This window comes from Jaculus jaculus, chromosome 5 (assembly GCF_020740685.1).
Source record: "Jaculus jaculus isolate mJacJac1 chromosome 5, mJacJac1.mat.Y.cur, whole genome shotgun sequence".
NCBI classification, from domain to species: domain Eukaryota; kingdom Metazoa; phylum Chordata; class Mammalia; order Rodentia; family Dipodidae; genus Jaculus; species Jaculus jaculus.
Window position 1 is genome coordinate 145,978,540 of NC_059106.1, and position 8,151 is coordinate 145,986,690.

At 36.0% G+C, this 8,151-nt stretch overlaps 1 non-coding gene across 1 annotated transcript; it reads right to left on the reverse strand.

Annotated features, from left to right (window-relative positions):
• Positions 1-1,374: 1,374 nt before the first annotated feature.
• LOC123461187 lies at positions 1,375-1,480 on the reverse strand. Its single transcript, XR_006637495.1, has one exon. It is a non-coding gene; the product is annotated as a U6 spliceosomal RNA (small nuclear RNA).
• Positions 1,481-8,151: the final 6,671 nt, after the last annotated feature.

An 8,151-nucleotide genomic window follows, 5' to 3' on the forward strand; every position in this document is an offset into this window, starting at 1 on the left:
ATATTCCAATTTTCTGCAAAAGCTAATTTGTAATATTTTATGTTCAGTCACATCCTATGAAGGAACCTTTAATCAATTAGCCACTACATATATGGTGTTTGGTCCTTAAAATTGCACTGCGACAGGCCATATGTCAGAACCATGCCACACCATGGCAGGATGAGTTCCTTCAAAATCGCCCTCTAAATTAAATGACTCATGGCTACATAGTGAAAATCCCAAGTTTGCATGTTTTGTTTCTCAGACTAAATAGTGGTCTTGAGAATAATATGATAAAAATAACATTAAGCTATAACATAAATGCCATTAATTACACAAATCCCATTTTAAGATGAATGAAACAATGACATCTGGGTTTAATAATATAAACCCAATTTATAAAGAAATGGGATATATATGAATATATACACACATACATAAATTACATATATATGCACACACACATATATTTATATGTACATATATATATGTATATATATAATACAAAAATAATGACCTAATTTCCTCTTACATGAGGAGAAATTATACATTCATTCCATATGTGACTCAATTTATTTTTCCTTTAACATTTTACTGTTGCAATATTGAACAAGTTTTCATTGTCTCTCTAGGAAGAAAAGCTTAAGAATGACATTTGATCACAGAATCTTTTTTTTTTCTTTTTTTTTAATTCTTTTTTTTTTTATTAACAACTTCCAAAATTGTAGACATTAACCCATGGTAATTCCTTCCTTCCCCCGACCTATCCCTTTGAAACTCCACTTTCCATCATACCCCTTCCCTCTCTCAATCAGTCTCTCTTTCATTTTGATGTCATCATATTTTCCTCTTATTATGAAGATCTTGTGTAGGTAGTGTCATGCAATGTGAGGTCATGGATATCCAGGCCATTTTGTATTTGGGGGAAACACATTGTAAGGTGTCCTACCCTTCGTTTGGTTCTTACGTTCTTTCTGCCACCTCTTCTGCAATTGACCCTGAGCCTTGGAAGATGTGTTAAAGATATTTTAGTGCTGAGAAGTCCTCTATCACTTCTTCTAAGCACCATGTTGCCTTGAGTCATCCCGAAGTCACTGCCATATGAAAAGAAGCTTCCCAAAGCGTAAAGCTTTCCTCATTGAATAACTCCATTGTCTTCCTCATCCAGATTTTGATTCTTCTCACATCAGGCAGCCTCTGGACAGTAATGCAGGATTCGCTTTCCCAGTGTGGCACTCCTGAGTCCTGTCTCTTGTGTTTGGAAGTGGAGCAAATAGTAGCTCTGCTCTTGCTGTTGGTTCAAGTAGGCGGGCGGTCCCTGGACAGCTGCTCTGTTCGCTGCAGCTGGGCACTGGCGGTGGAGGAGGGGAGGCTGCCGAAGCTGCTCTACTTCTTAAAAATATGGAACGCTTCTCCAATTTGCGTGTCATTCTTGCACAGGTGCCATGCTAATCTTCTCTGTATCACAGAATCTTTTAGTAATAAAATCCACAGCGTTATTCACTGTAGGTAAGCTCACACCTCTCCTGGTTCTCTACCCTAGCTTTTTCTGCATTGCCTCCCCTCTTTGAATGACCTGGGAATGTCTATAACTTCATACTAGGAACTTTTCTACCATTTCAATTTATTAAGCTGGGATTGTTTTCTGTTTTCTCTGTTTTCTCTAATTTTCATTTTCACTATCCTACTAGACTGGCAGCTTCTGGAGAGACATTCTTTTAGCTGAAAGACCTTTGGGCTTGCCCACCTTTAGGTGGCTCTTGGTAACATACTGTCCAACATCAAATTACATAGAATTGAGCTTAATTTGCTGTTCTGTCATTTATGTTTTCCAGGAATTTCTCACTGAATTACATCATTGTGTCAGTTATGTGCCTACGACTTTGATTATAAGTACTGTGTGATAAATGTATATCAGTTTGTAAATATAATTGGAAAAAAGATGTTAGTGGAGTACTGTATAACAAGTTTAATTTCAGGGAAAGTATTTCTTTTGAGCTATAATGTGTTGCTTTCCCTTCAATATGCCACAATCCCATTAAAATTTATCTGTGAGATGGGTTAAATTAGTTAATCATTCTAAGGAAACTGTGAAATGATTATATCTCAGCAGAGCTGACAGTGAGCTTTAAGAATGGAGAGCGGATTCAGCATTAAATGATGGTAGAGAGAGGCTGAGGAAATCAGTTATGGAAAACAGGATTCATTTCAGAGAGTGAAGAAGGATAGTTGTTTGGGTATGTATAAGTGTTTATTCAGTATAGCTGACAAAAATTATTGGGAAGTTTAAAATATGAGCACACTGCAAACTGATCATATCCCCATCAGGCTATCCTTGTTATGTCTCCTCCTTGCCCCCATTCCACAGGGAGCTCTTCTCCCTGGTGGTACCAGTAGTAAGTATGGTGTCATGAATGTACCAGTATGTTCTGCTGGGGAGTGCAATGACTCACAGTACAGCTTCCCACCCTGGGGAGTAATGTGGCTGGCTTTAGTTCATAATTTGATAAAGTTTGGCATTTTTTGAAATTGGAGTCTTCTGGTTGTGGACAAATACAATATATATACTACATCTACCTAGACTCATTTAAATGATTGTTATGGAACTGAAGAGCAAACACAAATTTTAAAAAGTCATTGCAGTTATTTAGCTGTGAGTTAAGAACAAAAGAAATCAGAATGACAACTGAAAGTAAAAAATAAATCACCGTAGTATCTGATACATGGGTCTGGAGTTAGCTTTGGAAAGAAGAAGTATCAATCCATACACAGTTCCTGACATCCAGTGTTAGCTATGCATTTTCAGACATTCAAGGATATGAGTAACAAAAACACAAATCATTATTGATTTTATAGATTTTGTTCTTCTAGGGATGCAAAATTTTAAATTCCAGGCATCTGGAGCTTTGAAAATCTAAAGTAACTACCACATAAAAATATAGGAGTGAAGTAATTCTCAAAGAAAATAAGAGATAAAGGCATTTTTTTCAAAGTAGTATAAAATGTAGTACAGAGAAAACAGAAATGCTACATAGTAGAAAATGGAGGTAAGTTCATTGGTGATGGAGAGTAAAGGAGCATGGAAAGAACATCTATCATAGCCAAGTAGGAAACAATTAATGTTTATTTTAAAATTTTATCACTGGTTGAGATAGGAAACACATTAGCTTCTAATTTTTTAAAGGAAAATTGTTTGGCTACCATTCTAGCATTTATGGTAAAACAGGGCTGTTGAATGGCAAGAAAAAGAGAGAGATTAGTCTGAAGTTGTCAGAACTAAAAACCATGATAGTAAAAAATAAATAAATAAATAAATAAATAAATAAATAAATAAATAAATAAAAAGTCTCGAAATCAATTTCCTAAATACCTGCTAAGGGATACTGCAAATGAGAGAAGAAAAAAGTTCAAGCAGAGATTCCAGTTAATGTCTCAATTGTGTGAGTCTGAGATATAGTAAGATATAGTAAGATTTCCCATTTTAAAACTCATGAAATAGTTGAAATTTTGGATTGAGAACTTAAAATGAAACATGAATGTGTGAAAGATGTGGTGTTAACTCTAGAGAATCAATAATAAAATCTGAGATAGCACAAAAGTGGAAATACAGATGACTATGAAAATCTTTGAATCACACCATTTCAGAGGGTTGCACCAAAATAATAACATTAAAAAAAAAACTAAAAATAAACAGAAAACAAAGAGGCAGAAGGAGTACACCAGCATTTAGGACTTTACAGGTCCCTGAATGTCAGAATAAAAGACAACATCAGTGACACAAGAACTGGGATACTGTAAAGACTGATGAGGCAATTTTAGCACCAGTGGAAAGATAGCAGATGACTGAATTTATTGAGAGCAGAATAATATATGTGGAAGCAAGACAGCTTCAAAATATATTTTAACATTATCTAAAATTGCTAAAATAACTTTAAATTTGACACCATGCATGTTATCTCTGTTGCTATTTTTAATAAACAGAAGTAAATTATATCTCAAAAAATTCTGAGTAAACAAAACATTTTATTTTAGAATTATTTAGACACAACTTAACCTTTGTCTTTAAGCTCCTCCAGTATAGTGAATTGAGGAGTGGTTAGGTCTACCCATCATTACTTTATTTGCTGTGTTTCCTCTGTCTTACAATTGTGAGTTTTGTGGGATTTTCATAAGTTTCTTTTGTCTACTCCACAGATTCTAACTGATGGATAAAATGGCATCTTTAAGTATGAGCAAGAGAAATTGAGTTTAATTCTGTATTTATTCAATTTTATATTAACAACTTACATGTCCTTATGAAAGAAATTATTACTATCTGTACTGCTTTTTAAATTTTTTATTAACAACTTCCATGATTGTAAACAATATCCCATGGTAATGCTCTCTCTCCCCCCACATTCCCTTTTGAAACTCCATTCTCTGTCATATCCGCCACCTCTCAATCAGTCTCTTTTTTATTTTGACGTCATCATCTTTTCCTGTTATTACGATGATCTTGTGTAGATAATGTCAGGCACTGTGAGGTCATAGATATCCAGCCCATTTTGTGTCTGGAGGAGCACATTGCAAGGAATCCTACCCTTCCTTTGGCTCTTACATTCTATCCACCACCTCTTCCGCAATGGACCCTGAGCCTTGGAAGGTGTGATAGAGATATAACGGTGCTGAGCACTCCTGTCACTACTCCCCAGGACCATGATGCCTTCTGAGTCATCCCAAGGTCACTGCCATCTGAAAAGAGAAGGTTCTCTACCAAAAGTGATCGTAGAATAAATATATGGGTATGAACATTAAGAGAAGTGCCTACTGGGCAGTTTCATGAGCACAGAATACATCCCTGGGGCTCATGACTACCCCTGTTATAGGGTTTCAGTATCAGGGATGTATTCCCTCCCATGGAGTGGGCGTCTAGTTCAATTAGAGAGCAATTAGTTTCCACCAAGACAGACATGCCACTATCACACCTGTTGGCACATTTGGCCTAGCTGGCAAAATATAAGGCTAGCAGTGTCCACTGTTGAGTATCTTCACTGATGATTTTTCTCTCTCCCATTGAACTGCATGTAGAATGGCTTCTTACAGCTTTCTATCAACTGGTCTACATGGAGGAGGTTATAAGGTCAGTTCTAGCAGGATTTCTCAGTGGTCTTGCAGCCCAGGTATGTGAAGTCTTCAGCAATAGGGTCTTACCATCTATTCCTGGTGGGAAACCAAGGGCCATGGCAATGGCCTGCAAAATTCTGGGGGCATAAGGGACCACCTTGGCCAACACATCACTGGAATGTATCCCATCCCTGGCACTGAGTATTCCATTGCCCCAAAAAGCAAGTTTCCATATCAGTTATTTATACCCTCTTAGACTTTGATTATCCCTCCATCCACCTTTCCTTTATTCAATCTCTTCCCCTGACCTCACTTGAGCCTTTCCACCCCCATTCATCTATTCTTCTACTTACAATACCATCCTAATAAATATTCCCTCCGTTCCTTTCTCTTCCCTTCATATGTCCTTTCTAGCTTACTGGCCTTTGCTACTGAGTTTTCATCCTACTCACACAGAATTCCAATCATCTGTAGCTAGGATCCACATATGAATATGTGAAGTTTGGCTTTTGGGCCAGTTACCTCACTTAGTATAATCCTTTCCAGATCCATACATTTCCTGCAAATTTCATTTTTCTTTACCACTGAGTAGAACTCCATTGTATAAATATGCCATATCTTCATTATCCACTCATCCATTGAGAGACATCTAGGCTGGTTCCATTTCCCAGCTATTGTGAACTGAGCGGCAATAAACATGGTTGAGCAAGTATGTCTAAGGTAATGAGATGAGTCCTTAGGATATATGCTGAGGAGTGCTATAGCTGGGTAATATGGTAGATTTATTTTTATCTGTTTTAGGAACCTCCACAGTGATTTCCACAATGGCTGGGCCAGATTGCATTCCCACCAATAGTGTATAAGGGTTCCTCTTTTTCCACATCCTCACCATCATTTATGGTCATTTGTTTTCATGATGGTAGCCAATCTGACAGGAGTGAGATGGAATCTCAACATAGTTTTAATCTTCATTCCCCTGATGACTAGGGTTGTAGAACATTTTTAGGTTCCTCTATGCCACCTGTATTTCTTCTTTTGAGAACTCTCTATTTAGTTTGATAGCCCATTTGTTATAATTGGCTTGTTTGATTTCTTATTATTTAACTTTTTGAGTTCTTTGTATATCCTAGATATTAATCCTCTATCAAATATATATCTGGCAAAGATTTTGTTTCCCATATTGTAAGTTACCTCTTTGCTTTAAGCACAGTATCCTTTGCCATACAAAATCTTTGGAATTTCTTGAGGTCCTGGCAGTTAATTTGTGGTTTTATTGTCTGAACAATTGGGGTCATATTCAGAAAGTATTTGCCAAGATCAATATGTTGAAGGGTTTCCCCTACTATTTCCTCTAGCAGTTTCATAGTTTCACATCTGATGTTAAGGTCTTTAATCCATTTGGACTTAATTCTTGTGCATGGAGAGAGAGAAGAATCTATTTTCATCCTCCTACAGATACATATTCAGTTTTCCCCACACCATTTGGTAAAGAGACTCTTTTCTCTAGTGAGTATTTTTGGCATTTTTGTTGAATATCAAGTGAATATAGCTACCTGGGCTTACATCTGGGTCCTCTACTCAGTTCCATTGATCTACATGTCTTTTTTTGTTCTAGTACCATGCTGTTTTTGTTACTATGGCTCTGTAGTATAGGTTAAAATCCCATATGGCAATACCACCAGCCTTATTTTTGTTGCTCAGTATTGTTTTAAATTTTGGAGACTTTTTGGGATTCCAAATGAATTTTTAGATTTCTTTTTTAATTTCTGTGAAGAATGCCATTGGAATTTTGATGGGGATTGCATTAAATGTATAGATTACTTTTGGAAAGATTGCCATTTTCACAATATTGATTCTTCCAATCCAAGAACAAGGGATATATTTCCATTTCCTAGTAACTTCTGCAATTTCTTGCTTGAGTGTTTTAACATTTTCATTGTAGAGAGCCTTCATTTCCTTTGTTAGGTTTAGTCCAAGGAACTTTATTTATTTATTTTTTTATGCAGTTGTGAATGGGAGTGATTCTCTGGTTTCATCCTCTGTTTTTGCTGTTAGCATATAGGAAGGCTACTGATTTTTGTGTCTTTATTTTGTATCCTGCTACATGGCTGTAGGTGTTTATCAGCTCTAACAGTTTGCTGGTAGAGTCTTTAGGGTCCTTTATGTATAGAATCATGTCATCTGCAAATTATGACAACTTGATCTCTACCTTTCCAATTTGTATCCATTTTATGTGTATCTCTTGTCTTATTGCTATGGCTAAGACATCCAGTACTATATTAAGTAAAAGTGGGGAGAGTGAAAACCCTTGTCTTGTTCCTGATTTTACTGGAAATGCTCCCAGTTTTCCCCCATTTACTAATATGTTGGCTGTAGGCTTGTCATAAATAGCCTTTATTATGTTGAGATATGTTCCTTCTATTCCCAGGCTCTGTAAGACCTTTATCATGAAGGGATGTTGGATTTTGTCAAATGCTTTATCTGCATTAATGCAATGATCATGTGATTTTTGACCTTCAGTCCATTTATATAATGTGTTACATTGATCGATTTGCATATGTTGAACTATCCTGCATCTCTGGGATAAAGCCTATTTAGTTGAGATGAATGATCTCTCTGATATATTTTTGTATTCTATTTGCCAATATTTTGTTGAGAATTTTTGCATCTATGTTCATGAGGGAAATTGGTCTGTAATTTTCTCTTTTTTGTTCTATCTTTGCCTTGTTTTGTTATCAGAGTGATGGTGGCTTTATAGAAGGAGTTTGGTAGGATTTCTTCTTTTTCTGTTTTTTGGAAAAGCTTAAGAAGCAATAGTGTTAGCTCTTCCTTGAAGGTCTGGTAAAATTCACCAGTGAATCCACCTGGGCCTGGAATTTTTTTTAGTAGAGAGATTTTTAATAACTGCTTGGATCTCCATACTTGTTATAGGTCTATTTAAATGATTAATTTCATCTTGATTTAATTTAGGTAGGTCATATAAATCAAGGAAATCATCCAATTTTTTCAGATTTTCATACTTACTACATTATATGTTTTTCTAGTATGTCCTTATGATTTTTTGCATTT